A 21,492-nucleotide genomic window follows, 5' to 3' on the forward strand; every position below is an offset into this window, starting at 1 on the left:
CTTAGGATGTGGCCTTCCAGAAACCCCAACATCTATAGGTAGAGGGGCAGGCAAGGGAGTTGAGAAGCGGCAGGCGGGAGTGAGAGAAAACGCAGGAGGAGGTGGTGTTAAGTTATTGTGGAAACTAACCCAGAAGTTCTCCAGCAGGAAGGAAAGGTCAGCTAGGTCAGAGGATGCTAAGGGATTAAATAAACAAGACTAAAGAAGCCCTGTGGCGTTGGCAATGGACAGGTCCTGAGTAATCTTTGAGCCGATTCAGTAGAAGGGTAGACGTGAAAGCCTATTTGGAGTAGGTTGAGGTGAAGAATAAGAAGTGGAGAGCGTGAGTTTAGACACTCTTTCAAGACGTTTGACTGGAGTGAGGAGAGTGACAGCTGAGAAGCAGGATGCAGTCACCAGATGGAGGGCTTTTTAGTAAAGGGAACAATGCAGGAGAGGAGAGAGTTTGCACCATTCTGAGGCTGCAGCAGGGAATACCACCTAAGGCACATGTGAAAAAATGGGCCTTAGTTTAAGAAACATCTATGCTTGTGGCTCTTAGCCTGCTGTCTAAAATTGTCTGCCTATAGCCAGGGGAGATGGTCTACAGCAGCCCCAGCTTCCTGGATTTCTAGTTTAACAGCCCCAGCAGAACAAGGATTTCCTCTACTAGTATCCTTAAATCAATCTTGAGGAAGACTCTGTCTCCAGCCTATGTCATGCGTCATTAGGTGGCTCCTGGGGTACACTAGACAGGTACAAGACAGCACATAGCACAAAGTCCCTGTAGGGAAGGACTAGCTGCCCATACAGACCCCACCTACATGACAGCTGTTACCCAGAGCTGGTCCTGACTTTTAAGGAAGGCAGCGGAGCAAGAAGTTCCCTCTCTCTACACATCCCACCCTGCTCACTAGTGGCTTGTACATAATACAGTGTAGCAACTTGCATATCTGTGTAGACTACTTTGAAATATGTATTATAGGTTCTTTTATAGACTAGAGGTTTGGTTTTTTTTTTTTTTCTTCCCTTATCACTATTACTTTTTTTTGTCTTAGTCACATTATAACTTTGGGCTTCTCTATATACAATTCCTAGTACATTGTCTAAAAGCTTTTTGATTGATTGCTTGATTGACTAAATCACTGCCACTTTTCTAATTTCTTAAGGAACATTTCACACAACCCCCATTCCACTTTAAAATAGAATTAGAGAATTTGGAGAATAATGCAGCCAGGTCAAAAACTACCCCATGTTACTATAATATGACACAGCCTTTGGAGGGCAGTTTGATACCATACATCAAAATCTTCAAAGTAAGAAATCACTTCTTTGCCTGAAGAGGTCCAGTAATAGTGAAATGGCTGAGTAAATTATAGAATAACAACTCAAAGGAATATCACATAGTTATTAGAATGACATATGATAACATAGAGAAAAGATAGTCAATAGCATTTTAAAAATCTAAAGTAAGAAATATAAATATGCTATGAAGTACATAAAATATGCATACCAAAGGATTAAGATTGGAGTTTAACACAGATAAACGAACACAGTTCTTAGAATGTTGGACTTACAAACGAATAATAAATGTACTTATCTACAAGGGCTCTGAAGATTACATAATTCAATATAAAATATGTGATACGTGGCCAAGCACAAGGTACATTTCAGCTGTTACCTCAGCTGCCATATTACCATTTATTAAGTATCCACCAGCATTGTAACAAGGCACTTGACAAACATTTCATTTGAGTCTCATGACAACCGTACAAGTAAGTGTTATTATCTCTATTTTACACATAGGAAAAGTGAGGGCCAGAATGGTTAAGTGAATTGGGTCACATAGTTAATACATGAAAGAGCTAAGATTTGGTCCATTTATCGAAATATGCACGCCTAAGCCCCATCCCAGGTGGTTTTAATGCATAGTAGGAATGAAAACTATTATACACAATGAGTACAAAGAGGAAGAAGATGGAGATTCTCAGCAGTCAGGAGAGAGTGCTACACAGAACAGGGGTTATAGCAGTGCTGTTCTTTATCCATTTCTAAATATGCAAAGGTACGTATGTATAATGGTATATGTATAAAGATACATATAAAGTGGCAAAGGTGGGCCACAATGTCCTTATACATGTTCCAAAAAGAACAGAAAAAGATAAGCTACTTCACAGATGTTGTACCATTTCTCAGAATGCAAGGAAGACACGAGTGTCACATGGAAAAGGACATGTTGTATTAGGCAGAATGAATGAAAGAAGACCCAAACCTACACACATCCCTGTGAGGCTTCTGAAACCAGGATAAAAGGAGAATCTTCAATGACTTGGAAGAAGAAACAGAGACTAAGTTGGGAGGTAGGGTGGGGTGGGAGGAGTCTGGGATGAGATCAGAGTAATGAGGTCTTCAGAGAGCCAAAGGGTCCTGACACAACTGTCTGTGAGTCAGTGGATGAACAGCTCACAATGAGAGAGGGAACGAGGGAAAAGAAGGCTGAGGGGCAAAGTCCTAAAGAGCAGATGGGGTAGACTGGCTGAGCTTCTCACCCTTCCTCAAAAGAAGGGCCTTCCAGGGACTGAGGTCAGAACAGAGGAGCAAACATAAAAGTAATACCCCCATAAAAAGCAGTCAAGTTGTCTAGACATAGCCTGGTGATCAGGAGCAATGACTCCATAAGACATTTCTGCCATTGTTTTCTAACAGGAAACTCCAGTGAAGTTAAATATTTTCTGAGTGTGAACAGAACAAACACAAATCTCTCCCATGGCTGATTTACTTTTTTACATAACTCACCTACCTGAATCTACCCATGTAAGAATATTTTCATTTTAAATCCCTTACATCACCTAAGTGCCTTTCTTATTAGTACTATGGAATCCTGGAAAACCTTACAGACATTCTGTTAAGAAACAGTTTCATAAAAGTCCTCGGTCTGAATTACAGTTTGGTAGATTTTTTAAAAAGACATACCTCATATACCATAAGAGATAAATAGTTTAGGAGAGCCAAGACTAATTTGCATTTAGTGACCTCCAACATTTCTTTGTCTCCACTTCTATAATCACAACTTACAGAAGCTTGTCACCAAATGAGGCAAAAATATCTTTTGAAACTAAAATAATTCAAAATTCCTTAATTCTGAATGCAGAACTTACTGTAACTCTTCATTTTAGTATGTTTCATAATATCTTAATACTTCTAAAAAGCACTAGTGATAGAAGCAAGCGAATATGGTTTAAAATAGTAATAATTTTCTCTAAACCTGTTATTAATGTAGTTAATGGTCCAGTTGTTCCGTTAATTTTTATCACTTGGTCCATTAACAAGCTGAGTGGTTATTAAGTGGCAACCAAGTTATTAGATTTTATGGCTTGTGTAAGAAACCTGTGAGAGGAAAATGATTATTTTGCTCTAATGGCATCTTTCTTTCGCCCTTTGCTGGATTTTCTCTGTGTCTCATTGATGGCATTCTTGGGTTTACTCAGTGGCCATCTAATCCGTAATTCCATTCTGGTCATTGGACATCATACTCAGACATTTCAAAGTCCTCTGGAATTGCCTTTAGGTCATTTGTAACACCCTCTACATGTTCTTTCAGCCTTGGAATTGAATAGTAGAGAGTGATAAATTTAGTACATAAAATGGCTTTTGTCAATTCAAGTAATCTTAATAGGAAGATCACTTGGACCTTCTTGGCTATGCTTTTTCATAGTTGTACAAAGGGAGAGGGGAGGAGCTTCACTTTAAATAGAATATTTTGCCAGAATGTAGCAGTTACTATTTACTATAGTAGCCATTACAGATGTTCACAATATACTGTTAGTGGAAAAATGCAGGCTATCAAACTGTAATTCAGCAGGATCCCATTTGGTGTAAAGTGTGCATGTGTATGTTATGTGTGTGTGTATGTGTAAATTTGGAAGGGTAGACCCCTAAGTGTGAACAATGGTTATCACAGGTCATAGATTACAGAGCAGAGTCTGGCTAGTGTAGAGGTTGAAAACAGGGACTCTGGAGCCAGATTGCCTCCACCCAAATCCTATCCCCTATAGCTGTGTGACTTTAGGCTCTACCTCTCCTTACTATGCCTTAGTTTTTCATCTATAAAGTGGGTTAGTGTGTGTTCTATAGAGTTGTTTGTAAAGCCCTTGAAACAGTGCCAGGCACATAGTAAGCAACTTTATAAATGTTTATTATTGTGGGTGGCTTTTTCTTCTTTTCATTTGTCTGTATGTTGTGATTTTTCTATTTTTTTCTGTAATGAAAATTTCAGCAATTTAAGTTTATTTAGCTAATATTAAAACACTGCACACCAAATCACAGATAGGTGGACTTTAACCCTTTCAAATTTTAATCATTTCCTGTCATCTTTCTGGTGAAACTTGAACGTCTTCTGGTTCTTGGAAATGAAAAAGCAGTTTGTCCCCTCTTCCCAAGAGCTTATAGTTCATAATAAGGAGGTATAAAAAAAGCTTTCCCGTCCTTGAAATCTTGGTAATGAAGTGTAAAATTTTCACGTCAACCCCAATCATCTTTCTCAGGCAAGGAGAAAAATTTAACTTTCTACAAAACCAATACATATTTACATATTAAAATCCCCCAAATCCCTTCCGCTCTTCCCTTTTTAGAACTCTGACTCGAGGCATTTGTTTAGAACACAGAAAGTTAGCAATGTTTATTGTAGATACTAGAAGAGCAAAGTAGGTAAATACTTTGTAGTAAAGCAATGTACTGTTTGTTTTCTAATAATTTAATTCAGTCCCACAATACAGGCAACATAATTTTAGCTCTAGAAGCCAACAAGTGGGAGAAGGGCAATTCAGACTTTCTGGCCATGATTTTGGGGATGGAGTAGGGAGTTGGATGGCCCAGGAATTGGCATTTTTGACAAAGTTTGGCAAGCTTAGCTGATTCTTTTATCCTTCATTTCAAGAAGCCCAGGCATGAGAGACAATAGCATTCAAAGATTTAGGTTTGCATCCTCTAAAATCACTAGATGACCTTAAAGAAGTCACGTGATTGCACAGAATTAAATGAAAAACCAACTTTAAAACACGTGGCAAAGTCCTATGGTATTATATAAATGTTATCAGTTCTCCCTCACCCTGATGCTCACTTTCCCTTCCCCCACCTCATTCTTGCTGCTTCACATTACGCCACGTGTCCCTCCTCTGGGCTGAGGAATTTGTGCTCAAGACCAGGGGCTCTACTCCACCACCCTCAGAGACTCTTCAAATCAGAGGGAGAATTTTTGACACATTGTCTTAGTTCAAATATAATCACTCATATTGAGATTCTAAATATGGAGGAAAACTTGAAAAAAATAACACCAGTAACAAGACAAACAAATACAGAGAAAATAAGCTCATGGGCTAAATGGGCATGGAAACACAAAAACCACTTATAGTACTAAGATGAAACTTGGGCTCAATACAGGAGAAAGGAAACCAACAAAGGAATTTTACACATTTCCCTGACTTACTCATTTTTTTGAGAGTTTGAACAACTGAAATCAGGAAACACCTGTGCTTGTTAACATTAGTTAGGAAATGACTTTAAAAAACTTGGACTCAGCTTGAGATAACTGATGGCAGGCAGTGATATCATTCCAGAGTCTATATTTCCATGTAAATGCACAAGCTACTTCTGTTAGTTTGGGTCCATTTTTGTAATAGCAATCGAAGACTCAATGCATTACATTTATGGGGTAATTGTTTTCTTTTTTTGTTTTAAAATTACCTGGCACTTTGCCACATGTTCGTTTCCTTTGTTCCCATTTATAAGTATTCGACGAATATGATAACCACCCAGAAATACAGCTGTCATTACTTTGAGATGAAAATAAACGTATGGAATGAACGTTTTAAGATGAAAGACAAAAATATAGCATTGTAATAAGAAGATGGGTTGGAAAATAAAGATACAAACGCAAAAAGGTTGGGTCCTTTGATCTGGAAGGCATGACTGAGAACTCTAGACCAAAACTATTTTACAGATGAGGAGCCAGAACCAGAAGTTGGCCATTTTTCATGTTGTTTATTACACATTCCCCGGGTCTTCAGAATGTGAGGCCAGAGCTCCCCAGAGCCGGTTCTAGTCTCAAGTAAACTACTGACTCAATATGCCTTATCTCTAATCGATTTATACAAACAGCAGTATCATTTATATTGCTTGGATATGTTTTGTTAAACAATAAAGTAAACATAAATTATGGTACAGTCGAGGATTTATTTCAGTTTCTTAGAAATTCAGTGTCAGGAAAATTTGTTTCTAGCATTTTCCTTTGACATGCCAGTTAAATTATAACCAGTGAGAAATGTTACTTTTGTTGTTTTTAAGAAAACTACAAATAGAATTTTGTGCCAGTGAACAAGGTTTGCGTAGATCATTTTATTATCTCATAATTTTATCACACTTTTTAAAATAGAAGGCTATTAGAATACACTTAGTTCTACCCACATTTTGTTTTAAAGTCTTGAAAAATGTCTTTTCAATGTTTGATAAACACTGTAATGAGTCTCACAGATATTAATGTTAATTATTGATCATTGTCATTTAGAAATATTAATTATAATAATTTAAATGAACTTCAACAAACTAACAATTATTGAAGTTAGATTAAGAATACATAATAAGCATCAGGAACAGTGCCCTGACATAGAAATGAAACAAAGATCTTTAAGTGAAAAAAAGAAAAGTGATGTTTTGTTTTAGTACTTTATTAAGGTGTATCGGGTTGGTCAAAAAGGGCCTTCGGTTTTTAAGTAAAAATAAAAGACACATTTTTCATTTTCACCAAGAACTTTATTGAACAACATATTCACCCTTTTGTTCCACTACCTTCTACCATTTTCCAGGCAACTTCATATTTCCATCTTCCCAAAACTTTTTATTTTTTTGAGCAAAAGACTGTTGCAGGTGCCCTTTACAGTCTTCCAGGGAATTGAAATTTTTTCCATTAAGAGAATTTGGTAAAGACCTAAATAAATGGAAATCCAAAGGTGCAATGTCTGGTGAATATGGCGGATGAATCAGAAGTTCCCAACCAAGCTGTAACAGCTTTTGCCTGGTCATCAAAGAAACATGCGGTCTTGCGTTATCCTGATGGAAGATTATGCGTTTTCTGTTGACTAATTCTGGACACTTTTCATCAAGTGCTGCCTTCAGTTGGTCTAATTGGGAGCCGTACTTGTTGGAATTAATCATTTGGTTTTCTGGAAGGAGCTCATAATAGAGGACTCCCAATCCCACCATAATACACAACATCACTTCTTTGGATGAAGACCGGCCTTTGGTGTGGTTGGTGGTGGTTCATTTCACTTGCCCCACGATCTCTTCCATGCCACATTATTGTACAGTATCCCCTTTTCATCGCCCATCACAATTTGTTTTAAAACCAGAACACTTTCATTACCTTTAAGTAGAGAATTGCATGCGGAAATATGGTCAAGAAAATGTTTTTCACTTAACTTACATGGAACCCAAACGTCAAAGCAATTGACATAACCAAGGTGGTGCAAATGATTTTCAGCGCTTGATTTGGGTATTTTGAGTATGTTGGCTATCTCCTGCGTAGTATAATGTTTATTATTCTCAACCAATTAATGTCTCAATTTGATCGCGATCAACTTCAACTGGTCTACCCGACCGTGGAGCATCATCCAGCAAGAAATCCCCAGCCTGAAACTTTGCAAACCACTTTTGACATGTCCGATCAGTCACAGCACCTTCTCCACACACTGCACAAATCTTTTTTTTGCATTTCAGTTGTGTTTTCACCTTTCTTGAAATAATGAAGCATAATATGCCGAAAATGTTACTTTTTTTCTTCCATCTTCAATATTAAAATGGCTGCACAAAAATTCACCAATTTTGATAAGCCTTTTTTAAAATGCACGCTGGTATGACAGCTGTCACGTACAACCTAACAAAATTGTTTTGAATGAAGTTAAAGGCAACTAAGTGCTACTGGAGACATCTTATGGAAAAAACTGAACGAACCTTTTGACCAACCCAATACATATCATACCAAATCATACAGAAGAAGACATCCACTTCTGGCTGTACAGAGTGACTGGTACTGGACTGGCCCTCCACTGAAACCAATTATAATAAATATCTGAGGTAACTGATTTCAGGCACTTGGCAATAAACATTGTAGGACTGTGATACTTGGGAGAAGGGAAACACACAGAGAGCTCCACATCTTCTTCAGCTCTCTGCCTGGGGTCACCAACTGGACCATAAGGAAGTGGAATCCAAGGGGATATGGAGGTCCTGCTGAGCTGAAGAGGTGCAGATAGAGTTTAGGATATCTGTGGTCTCTGGAATTTGTAAGGCAGGATATCATAAAGGAAGAAGCTGTGCAGAGGAGGGTGACAAAGAAGACTTCATGAGTGTTCCCTAACAGCCTGTGTGCAGGATGAGATTTCATGAGGCCTAAGACAGAATGGCTCTGCAAGTAAGAGAGCTGGGCCAAGATATCACAGGCTGTGCAGTGCTGGAAACATGAGAATTTTGGCCCAGACACAGTGGAGAGGCCTTATTAAGCACCTAATGCATTCAACTGAAACCCCAAAGAGGCCATACCTTAGGAGTAAGTACCATGACCCAGAGAAAGGACCATGCCCCAGGACTAAGGATCAATCTGAAATAGAACTGTCCTAACAAATAATAAAACAAAGCCTAACAAGATCAAAAAGATTTGCCAGTAATTTAACAGCCTGATAGAAGAAACGTCAACACCCTTCAAAGGAAGGTAAAATAACGCAGACTCTCTATAACTCCCTTACAACAGTATTCAAGAATAATATTTAAAATACTAGACATGTGAAGAAGCAGGAAAATGTGACCCATAATCAAGAAAAGGAACAGTCAATAGAAGCAGAATCCAAGAGAACACAAATATTGGAATTAGCAGATGAGTTCTTTAAAACAGCTATAAATATATTTAAGGGTGCACAGGAAAAGATGAATAGATTGAGTAAACAGATGGGGAGTATCAGCAAAGAAATAAAACAAATGGATATATCAGAAATGAAAAGAACATATCTGAAATTACATATATATATATATATATATGTAATTTGAGTCCTAGTAGAAGAGAAGAAAGAGAATGGAGTAGAATAAAATTTGAAGAAACAGTGGTTGAGAACTCTTCTAATTGGGTGGAAAACATCAGCCTACAAATTGTGTAATCAACAAAATCCAACCAGAATAAATCCAAAAAAACCACACCTAGGTATGTCATAGTCAACAGGCTGAAAACCAAAGATAGAGTAGAGAAAAGTCAGTTACATACCGGGAAACAATGCTGTGAGTGAGAGTTGACTTCTCACTAGAAACAATGGAGGCCAGAAGAAGCGGAATGTCGTCATTAAAATGCTAAAAGAAGTGACCAACCCAGAATTATATATGTGCAGTGATAATATCTTTGAAAAATGAAAACAGAAAAAACATTTTCAGATAAATGCATGCTGGGAGAGTTCATTGTGAACTATAAGAAATAGTCATAGAAGAGTTTTTGAGGATGACGGGAAATGATAGCAAGGGGGAAACCTGCAGTAGAGGAAGGAAGCACCAGAATACAGGAACTCTGCAGGAAGAAGAGCAGCGGAAATGACAAACAGGCATGTAAATATGAAGGACTGTCTTTTTTTCTCCTTCTCATAATTTATTTAAATGACAAAAGACTGTTAAAAGACAAATATATTGTAGGGGTTTTAACTCATGTAGTAGTAAATATATATGACAACAATAACAAAAAGGATAGAGTTGATGTTATATTATTGTGAAGTTTACATTTTACGTGAGGTGGTACAATATTAACTCCAAGTAGAATGATGAAGATGCGTTATCCAACAGAGTAATCACTAACCACAAGTGACTAAATTTAAACTTTAATTAATTAAAATGAAATATAATTTAAAATTCAGTTTCTCAGTTCTATTAGCCACATTTCAAGGTCTTAATAGCCACATATTAAGCTCTTATATTGGAAAAGCACATGGAATATTTGTATCACTGAAGCAAGTTTAGTTGGAGAATGTGAGAAACCACTGGGAAAAAATAATACAGATGTATAACTTAAAACCAATAGAAAAATTGAATTAAAATAGAGTACTAATCATCTTAGATCTGCTATCATGCAAACTCAGTGAATGCGGAAATGTTCATTTTCTTCACTATCGTATGCAACACCAGGCTTAGCACCAGGCATACAGAAGAAGTTTTACAATTATTTGTTAAATAAATAAGGTCTTCCAACTCTTAAAAATTAAATAAAATAGAGTACTAAAAATGTTTTATTAACCAAAACAAAGACATAAAAGGAGAAAATGAGGGGGAAAAAAATGGGACTATAGAAAACAACTAGCAAGATAAAAGACTTAAATCCAACCATATCAATAATTACATTACGTGTAAATGAACTGAACAATCCAATGAAAAGAAAGAGATTACAAGGATGAATAAAGAGCAAGATTCAACTACATGCAGTTTGCACAGGATGCATTTTAAAGACCCAGCGAAGTTGGAAGTAAAAAGAGGTGAAAAGACAGGCCAAACAAATCTAAGAAAGCTGGTGTTGATATCATCATACAAGATAAACTTCAAGTCAAGGAAAATGATCAGAGTTGAAGTAATATTTCTTAATGATAAATGATCATTTCATCATGAAGACGTAAAAATTCTAAATAGCTATGGGACAAAAAAAAGGTTTAAGTACAAGAAGCAAAAATGAGAATTTAAAGGACAAATATACAAATCCATAATCATAGTTGAAGATTTTAACACCCTTCTCTGTAACTGATACAAGAACTAGACAAAAAAAAAAAAAAAAAAGAATAAGGATTAAATGATTTGAGCAATATTATCAGCCAACTTGATTTAACTGACATTTATAGGATATCTTACTCAGTATCTGCAGAATACACATTATTTTCAAATGCATATGGAATAGTCACTTTATTAGTCAAAGTTCTTCAGAGAAACAGACCGATAGGATAGACAGGTAGGTAGATAAATGATAGATAGATAGATGATAGATAGATAGATAGGTAGATAGATAGATGATAGATGATAGCTAGCTAGCTAGCTAGCTAGCTAGATGATAGATACATGTAGATAGATAGATAGATAGATAGATAGATAGATAGATAGATAGATAGATAGATGATAGATAGATAGATAGACGATAGATAGGAATTTAGTATAAGGTATTGGTTCATGTGATTATGGAGGCTGAGAAGTCCTATGATCTGCTGTCTGTGAGCTGGCGACCCAGGAAAACCAGTGGTGTCCTTCAATGCCCTGAGAGCCAGAGACCAGTGGTATAGGATCCAGTCCAAGTCTGAATGCCTGAGAACCAGGAGCACCAAGGGCAGGAGAAGATCAATATCCCAGCTCAAGTGGTCAGGCAGACAGGGAATTCAACTTTCCTTTTTGTTCTATTCAGGCCCTCAACTGACTGGCTGAGGTCCACCCGCATTGGGGAGGGCCATCTGCTTTATTCAGTTCCCCAATGCAAATGCTAACCTCTTCCAGAAACACCCTCACAGACACACCCACACAACATAATTCTAGATAACTTATAAGTCAAAAAAGAAATCACAGGGAATTTAGAAAATACTTTCACCTGACATACAATAAAAACAAAAAATGTCAAAATTTGTGGGATACAGCTAAAGCAGTGCTAAGAGGGAAATTTAAACATTTATATTTTCATAGGAGAAAATAAGGTTTTGAAAGCTGGGGGGAGGGGGCGGGGGGGAAGAGCCAATTAAACCCAAAATGAGTAGCAGAAAGGAAATACTTGAGAGCAGAAACCAATAAAATAGAAAACAAACAGAGAAAATGAACAAAGACAAAAATTGGTTCTTTGAAAGACTGATAACATTTTTAATCCCCTAGCAATACTTATCAAGGAAAAAAGAAAAACCCATACAAATTACCAATATTAGGAATGAAAAGGGGACCTCACCACAGAACATATAGATATTAATAGAATAATAGGGAATATTATACTTAAAATTGTGCCAATAAATTCAACAACGTAAATGAATTGGAAAAATTTCTTGAAACAACACACCACATAAAAACTGACACAAGAAGAAACTGACACAAGAGAAAATCTGAATAGCCCTATGTCTGTTAAAGAAATAAAACAGGCAAAACTCTGGTAATAGAAACCAGATCAGTGGTTGCCTATGGAGGATGGTGCCTGTTATAGGTCTTGAGAGAACTTTCTGGAATGATGGAAAAGTTCTATACGGCAAATTTTGTGCTCATTACAAGAATCATTGGCACACTCATAAAAGTGTATTCTTGAGTACATTTCACTGTATGTACATTTCACCTCAATTAAAAATAAATAGATTGCATCCCCCAGACTACAACATAAACATACAAAACTTGAAACATTCTGAAATTTTAAATATAAAATTTTTTAAATAATTGAAATTGAAAGTTCCATGAGATATGTTAGATAGTATAATGCCAAAATGATCCTACAGCCTTATCTGAAAAATGTTTCTTTCTTTTCCTTCTGAATTAAAGTTGTAGAGCTCAAAACCAACCTTATTTCTTTCTGCAATGAAAATAACTGGGCTAATCCTTTCAGAGTCAGTTTGTGACCCTTTTTCAGGGTAATCTTTCTGGAACCACAAAGAGGATATCAGCTCTAGTTCTGCTCCTTTGCCCTCCAGTGTATACCTCCTTTACAGCACCTGTATACTGTATTCTGACTGTCTAAAAATAGTTATTCTCTCCTACCCTATACTATGAATTCTTTGAAGATAAGATTGTGCTTTTATCTCATTTCCCCAATGCCTGGCATGATTTCAGGCTTAGTAGGTACTCAATAAATACTGATTGAGCAAATAGTTGAATGATATTCATATGGAGGTTCTTTGAGCCAGAATACACTATTGGTCTTGAAAAAAGTATTTAAACATTTTCCCTTTAAATAGGATTCTCTTCCTGTTACACGTTATCTAAGGAAACACATTCCATAAGAGTATTCCAGTACCCCTGAGGAAAAATAAAACATCCAACGAAACAAAAATATTAGATAGGAGATATTGAATGAAATGCTCAAAAATGCTCCAGTTCAAGATTAAATGAAAAATAGAAAAGATAAACTATGAGATAAAATGAAATGGGGAAATGAGGCCAGGGACCTATAGTACACAGTCTTTAGATTATAAAAGGAAGAAAAACTTACATATGGGTAGGAGATCTTTCTAAATCACTTTCTAAAAGGTCAGATAGTATTCAAACTGTGTGAAAAAAATGTTATTTATCCTTTGAAACACTTATTTTAAAATAACCTTTCTAATAATGGATAATACATATGCCTACATTGTGTTATACCAAATCACAATATAATTTGTTAACTTCTGTAGCCGTATTGTGGGCTGCAGTGCTCTAGTTTGATTTCAGTTTAAGTGGGGCGTGCTCAAATACACATGACCTCTTAGGGATAAGATGTGTGGTGTACTATTATACACAGTGAATGATGTTTAGCAAGAGATCCTGTAAAACTTAAGAAGTCTCTAAATTAGGATCAGGAAGATGGAAGGAAAGTAACTTAGCAGTTAGAGATCTGTGATCAGAAGAAAGAAGGCTCTCCATTTATGGAGAACTGAGCAAGGCTTTGCTTGTCTCAAGAAAAGGTGTCATGGGAGATGAGCAATTAGGATTATACCTGAAAGGCAAAGGGTTACAGGCTTTCTGCAAAGTTTGGGGCTGGGAATGCTCTGGTCTGAGGCAGAGGAGATGGGAGGTTTTGGTAACAAACTGCCCTTTTACTCAGAGATATTTACATAGTGAAACAGGTCCATGTGACAATGTTTTATAGCTGTTAGTATCCTCAATTAAAATAATCAAAAATGTATTTCCTGTCAAGCTTTTTGTATAATATAGTATATAAAAGGTCATGAGCTAAAGGCAAACTGCCTGGCTCCTCTTCTCATCCCGGGTGGAGTTACTAAACCTCTCAGTGCCTTAGTCTTCTCATCTCTAAAATGGGAATGCTAACACTTGATGGCACCTGTCTCAAAGGGTCTTTCAAGGATTAAGTGAGTTAATGCATGTAAAATGCTTACAACAGGGTCTGACACATAGTATGTGCTCAAGAAATATTACTATATTTTATTACTACGGAACAGATAATCAACTCCCTTCCTCTGAAGGAAGTGAGTACACAGAGTGGCTAGCAGAGGGAAACAGAAGTCGGAGCACACACACATTCCTCACACACACCGGAAACTCTAACAGCCTCACTCAAACGTTATGGGACCTAACACCCTTAAATGATTGCATGAGTAGTTTCCACAAGCAAAGGTTCGTAGCTTTAAACCTCAGACAGAGTTCTAAGTAAAATAAATTTTAAAAAACCTAAAATTGAAGGTAATAGCCATATAAACAAAACCAGGCCTAAACCCCCAAATCAGATGAAAACTTATTCTCTCTTCACCACCTTTTGCTGCATGATCTTTGGAAGCAGGAAAAATCTGTTCCTTCTCCCCTCTCACGGAATACCTGATGAGGACCTTGTCCTGCTCTGAGTGCAGAGTCTAGTGGAGATGGTTCACACAATTTCCACACAACATATGTGCTCTGACTGAGGTTTGTGCCCAGTGCCGTGGTGGTCGATGGAAGGGACTCCCGCTGGGGTGAGCTGGGAAGACAACTGACCTGGGTTACAGACAGTAAGCGAAAGTGAGCTACATAGACCAGGTCTTCATTCATTCGTTCAAAACCTATTTACTGAGGACCTACTACGTGTTAAGAACTGTGTTGGATGGTGGAGATAGGATGGAGAGTAAGAGATGTGTTTATTACAGTCTGTAGGGTAGACTAACAGACAATTACCATATAGTGTGATAAGGGCTGTGGTAAGCAGGGGAGCTCATCCTATTGGGAGAAGCAGTGGGGAAGGTTCCCTTCCTAGAGGCGAGGTGGTGACATCTAAGCTAGGAATTATGCAGGAGACAGACAGGGGTGGAGAGAAAAGAATTGCAGAGGGGACAGTGTGTGCAGAGGTGGGAGGCTGGAGAAAGTCCAGCAGATCTGATATGCTGACAGATGTGTCTAAGGACAGAGTACGGAGTTTGAGACAGAGGAGACAGGGCCAGAGAGGTGGGAAGGGCCCAGGGCCTTATGTTCACGTTAAGGAGTTTGGATCTGTCTTGAGAGAGATGAGAGGCTATCGAGGGTTTCCAGCAGGATCCAAACATGGTGGTAACTGCATTATACAAGGATCAGTGGCTATAATGTGAAAAACAAAGAAAAAAAGGGTTCAGAGGGACCAAGACTAGGAGACGGTTAACAATCATCATCTAGGGCTTCCCTGGTGGCGCAGTGGTTAAGAATCTGCCTGCCAATGCAAGGGTCACGGGTTCGAGCCCTGGCCCAGGAAGATCCCACATGCCGCGGAGCAACTAAACCCGTGCACCACAACTACTAAGCCTGAGCTCTAGAGCCCACAAGCCACAACTACTGAGCCCACGTGCCACAACTACTGAAGCCTGCACACCTAGAGCCCGTGCTCCACAACAAGAGAAGCCACGACAATGAGAAGCCCGGGCACTGCAACAAAGAGTAGCCCCCTCTCACCGCAACTAGAGAAAGCCCGCACACAGCAACGAAGACCCAACACAGCCATAAATAAATACATACGTACATACATACATACATACAATCATCATCTAAATGAGAGATGATCCAACCCATGTCCATAGTAGTGGCAGAGTGAACGTTAAGGATGGGTGGATAAAAGCAAGGGAGGGTGGAGCCTGACTCTCAGATCTCTGCATGGGCAACTGCACAGATGAAGGTGGCATCGCCCCACAGAGGGAATGCTGGTTTGGAGTTGGGCAGGGTGAGTTCCATTTCAGATGAGTTAAGTATAACAGTGCCTGAAGACATCTAAGTGGAAGAAGTGGATACATGGGCTGAAGACACAGACGAGGAAACATCAACACCAAAAGGTAACCAGAGTCCTGGGTGCAGGAGAGACTGCTCAGGGGGAGCTGTGGGAGGAGAGGACAAGGGGCCCCTGGCAGAGCTCTAGAGTGACTGGGTGTACAGTGGGAGGGAAGGCTGGAAAGAGGGGAACAGGAGACTATTGGTGTAGCAGGAGCTATGGGATATTCTGTCTGGGGATTAAACTTGAGTAACATCTTCCATTAGTTGGTTAACAATGAGAGTCATGAAGCTAGCCCCTGGGATTGATCCCTGAGAAAGCCATTTTTATTATTTTCTAGAGTTAAAGCTAGCATTTCAGATAAAATGTAAATGAATTTGCATCCTATCTGAAAGTAAATGCTTCCAGTAATAAGGACCTCCAAATGAGAGAATATGGCTACACTAATACAAATTCATCAACACTGTTAGGAAATCAGGATCACAGTGCTCCAAAGGGCAGGAGAAAGAGTTAAATTATCTCATTTGACTAGGAGTCCCACACCCAAATCTCTAAGTCTAAGAGGCATTGCTTTTATGTCACACAGTAAGGAACATTTTCTTTCTGCAAGGAAAGTTTCAGATGGAACTGTGGGATTATGTTCTGGGTTGTTTAATAAATTATAATACTGGAAATTTTTATATGAAAAATAAAATGTTTCTGCCCTCATTGAAACAAGAATGTGGCAATTTTAACTAATGCATATCACTTTCTTCTGCACAGCCTAGCATTGGAATTTCACGTGCTTTTCGTATTTGAAATGCACAGCGCCACCTAATGGCCACAAACCATATCTGAAAGAGAGGAAGAAAAAAAGAACTAATATAATAATGATAAAAGTAAACTCAAATAAATTTCAAGTTTCAAAGTTGTTTAGTCAACTGGCATTGCAAACAACAATTTTATCTTTTCCCTAATCACTGTCATGTGAGTTACACATGATCATATTGCAGAGATAACTACAGATCACATTTTAAATTTAAATAATTCACAACAAACCTGAAACCATAAACTATAAACATTTTTTTAAATTAATTAATTAATTAATTAATTTATGGTTGTTTTGGGTCCTCGTTTCTGTGCGAGGGCTTTCTCTAGTTGTGGCAAGTGGGGGCCACTCTTCATCGCGGTGCACGGGCCTCTCACTATCGCGGCCTCTCTTGTTGCGGAGCACAGGCTCCAGACGCGCAGGCTCAGCAATTGTGGCTCACGGGCCCAGTTGCTCCGCGGCATATGGGATCTTCCCAGACCCGGGCCCGAACCCGTGTCCCCTGCATCGGCAGGCAGATTCTCAACCACTGTGCCACCAGGGAAGCCCACAACTTTTTAAAAAAATCACAAAATCATTAGAAACATCTTGGATGAAATAATATGTTCAACTATGATGATTCTTTTTTTTTTTTTTTTTTTTTTAGAGGTAAATTAGGGATATCAATAGAAGGACTTTATCTTGATTTCTACAAGGCTAATGTGGGACCAGTCTTCTGCACGGAAACTAATTATTCTAAGCACTCTCCTTGCAGCCCCTCAAGACTGGGGACATTATGGGACTACTGAATGAATCTTGGACTCCAGGGAAAGAAAGTAAAGCTGGCATCTATTGGTTCTGTCTTGGGAAGCTGTAGCATGTGGCACGACCCTTCTCCAGCCCAGCTCTGGAGTCAAAGGAATTTTCCATTGCTCATACATGCCATCCAGCTCTGGGGGCACAAGCAGGAGAAGGGATGGGAGGAGCACGGCTGTGCGCCATCTTAGTCAGGCTTGCTACTCCAAGAACAATGCCTCCCAGACTGAGACTTGGGTGTGGGGCTCCCGAGTCAAATGAGTCACCTTCCCTTCCAGCTTACTGGTCTCTTCAAGGCTACATCTCTTTGGTCTCAGCCTTTCTGAGGTGGTTTGAACCATATGCTATAGAAATTGATAATTTCCCATAAGATTTGTTTTAAAATATCCTGCTCTAATTGAGGAGGGATTTCAAAAATAAAGTATGCTGTTTCACTCTTCCCTCATCACAAAGAATGTTCAAAATGACAAGAATTCCACTAAAATGTTATGATGTGGAAAACTGATATTTTACTGTGTAGTCTTTCCCACCTGCCTTTAAGTTCTTTGGGGAATGAAGATCACACATTGCTTTACATACAATCGCAAATGTTTCTTGAATTAACTTCCAGGCTTACCAGAATGCAAGGGGGATTTCGTAATGCAAAAGCCACAAAAAAGAAACAAAGGATCTAAACAAAAAAGTTAAAACATAAGTTATATGTGGAAGGTTTGTTACTTTATATGGAGATCATTAGAAATGATGATTTTCACAAATTGGCATCAATACTAAGCAATCAGTTTCTTTGCTTTCTTCTTGGACTCAGATAAGATCCTAAAATGTGTTGGAAAGGGAGAAGAGGGAAGAGATGTGATAAGGAATGACCTGAGGATAAATTTTAGAACTGGGGGCCGGATGCCATGGAGACCAGCATATCACTTACCAGGCTTTACCATGCGCCGGGCACTGGATTAGGCATCTTGTGTGCATTACTCCATATAAGCCTCACCACCATCCTTGAAGACAGATGTTAATATCCCATTTTGAAGAGCAGGAAAAAAAAAGTTTTTTGAAGCTTAGGTTAGTTACCTGGGGTCCCACAGCTGGTAAAAGGCAGAGAAGTTAGGTGTATTCATAGCTAAGTGGCTCTGTCCACTGGCTGGTCCAGGGACTGGCAACAGCATTTTCATCTTGTGCTTCTCCCAGGGGAGATGTTTTTTAAAATCTCTTCCAATAATTCTGTTTAGCACAATGGTCTGAGAACCACTTTCCCGGACCTGGAGAAAGGTCTTTAGAGATATGCAGTAGGGATCTCTTTGATCTTTCTCCTTATTTCTTTTAAATTTTTAAATAATTAATTAATTAATTTTTGGCTGTGTTGGATCTTTGCTGCTGCACGCGGGCTTTCTCTAGTTATGGCGAGCAGGGCCTACTCTTCATTGCGGTGCGCAGGCTTCTTATTGCAGTGGCTTCTCTTGCTGTGGAGCACGGGCTCTAGGTGCACGGGCTTCAGTAGTTGTAGCATGTGGGCTCAGTAGTGGTGGCACACTGGCTCAGTAGTTGTGGCTCGCAGGCTGTAGAGCGCAGGCTCAGTAGTTGTGGCGCATGGGCTTAGTTGCTCTGTGGCATGTAGGATCTTCCCAGACCAGGGCTCGAACCTGTGTCCCCTGCATTGGCAGGCAGATTCTTAACCACTGCGCCACCAGGGAAGTCCTCTTTTGAGTTTTTTAAACTATAAAATTCTTTGTTGTTTCCTCTATTTATAAAAGCAAGCCATGCTCATTAAATAACTTTCCAGAAGATACATACAAGAATTAAAAAGAAAAGGAAAAATTACTAGTAGCCTGACCACCCAGAGATAAACAGTGACTTTTCTGGGTGCATCTCTTTCCAGGCCTTTTTCCATGTATATATATATATATACCCACACGTATTTTAACAGCAATAGCATAAAAACGTGTAATATTCAATTATTTTTTTCAGTTTTCAGTATACTGTGGACACTGTTCCATGACAATAAACAGATCTGCAATAACACATTGAAGCTCATGTTACAGTCCATCAAATAAATCTACCACCTAGTCAACAAGTCAACATTGAGTCAAATCCAGTCTGCATTTTTATTAGTGACTTGGTTGAAGGGGTATGTTGATCAAATATTTGGATGACACAAAGCTGGCAGAGATGGCTAATGCACTAGATTTACAGAATCAGAATGTAAATCATCTTAATTAATGGGAATTATGGCTCTAAATTGATATAAAACTTAATAACAAATGTAAAACTTTAAGTCTGTTTAGTGTCTGTCTGACCAAACCCCATATTTGGGGAAGTGGGGAGAATACCGACTCTAAGAAGGGGTGAAGATAGGGCAGGCAAATCCATCATTCACCTCAGTCAGGTATCAACAAACAAAGTGTACCAAGATTAGTGGTGCAACACGAGAGATGCGAATTATATTCAATAAATGGCTACCCAGGAGCAGGTAAAAAGTAAATCTCAATACAAACATATTATTGCCTCAGAAAGGCTCGGTCACCCACTCTTTGGATAGGCAGGTTCTGCGGTAGTTTCCCACGTTAGATTGTCCTGGGAGAAATCCCGATGTTCCGATCGTGGGTGCTGCCCGAGAGGCTAAATTTTCAGAGCTTGCAAGGAGAAGGCTGAGTGCTCTAAGTCTGCAGACAGAGACTAGGACCTAGCAAGACTCTTTCTTATCACTTGGCACATTTTAAAAATTGAGCTAAATAAAACTCTTGGAGGAGACTGATCGCCCACAGATCACTTCTAATAGAGAGCTCTGATCTTAGCCAACTTACTTGCCAAAAAAAGGTTTTAACTTCAGATGTTTGGGGAACAAAGTGATTTGGTCTCCAAGATGAGTGTTTGTATAAGCTGGGCAAGGGGAACTCTGCCATTTCAACGTAGGGATGAGATGTCATCCCGGTTGGATGTAAGGACGGCCAGAGGTAGGCTGTGTGAACCTACAGGGAAGGGCCCCATGGGGGTGTTCCCCCTGCTTCTGGAAGGAAGACCTGGGACCAGTGCTACACAAGCTTGTTCTTTGTTGCTGTCATCCTCCCTTCCCAGCCTGCAAGGCTTTTGGACTCTGGGGTCCTGTCCCTGCTATCGTCATTTGAGACGAGGTAAAAAGGGCCTACGGGTAGCCAGATGCTTCTGCTTTGAGCCCTAGCTGGCAGGCCCTGTAAGAAGGTGGGAGGCCTATCAGTCCACAGTGCTGTGGTCAGTCAGGCATTTCAGGGCTTTGCCCTAACAGATTCCTTTTGCCAATTTGGGAGGTTAATAAGGATGAGCTTACATTTGATTAATTCTGCAACTTCCCACTTTCACTGTTCAATCATCTGCGACAAAGTACACAGGGATCCTCACACATATACACTATTCCCACAGATCTCTTTTTAAAAAGGTTGAGTTATCACATGGTTTTGTGAGTAGATAGGGAAGACCCTTTGTTAGTGGTATTTTAATGAGAAATTTCTCCTTATTGATTGGACCACAGTTAAGTCTACCACATTTTCCCTAAAGGCAGTCATTTACTCTCCTCCTAATTTACTAGGTGGTCTACCTAAAATGTACATCACTTCCCTGTTTGATAAATTGTAAGTTCTAGGACTCTTGGGTCAATGTTCTACAGAAAGGGAGTTATAGGCATAGCTATTCCACCATTGATCATTATTAAACTCTTTGTCAATCTCGTGGAGCAATCTAACAAGAAAAACCTGAGTGTTTTCTGCTTTTATCTATTTTTCCATAACCTTTGACTCTGAAGACTGAAATCAGTTGTAGGCTGAGATATACAAGCTCAATAATGAGTCCCCAGGTCCATTCCCACCCTCACCTGAAAGGCTTATAAGGAACCTGCACTTAATACCATTGTGTTTCAAGGTCAGGAGTAACAGTCCATCAATAGATCAGACAGTGTTTACTCCAATTACAAGAAAGAGAAAGATGGGCTTTCTCTGGTACACCAATGCCATGG

The sequence above is a fragment of the Eschrichtius robustus genome, chromosome 1, assembly GCF_028021215.1.
Source record: "Eschrichtius robustus isolate mEscRob2 chromosome 1, mEscRob2.pri, whole genome shotgun sequence".
Classification (NCBI taxonomy): Eukaryota; Metazoa; Chordata; class Mammalia; order Artiodactyla; family Eschrichtiidae; genus Eschrichtius; species Eschrichtius robustus.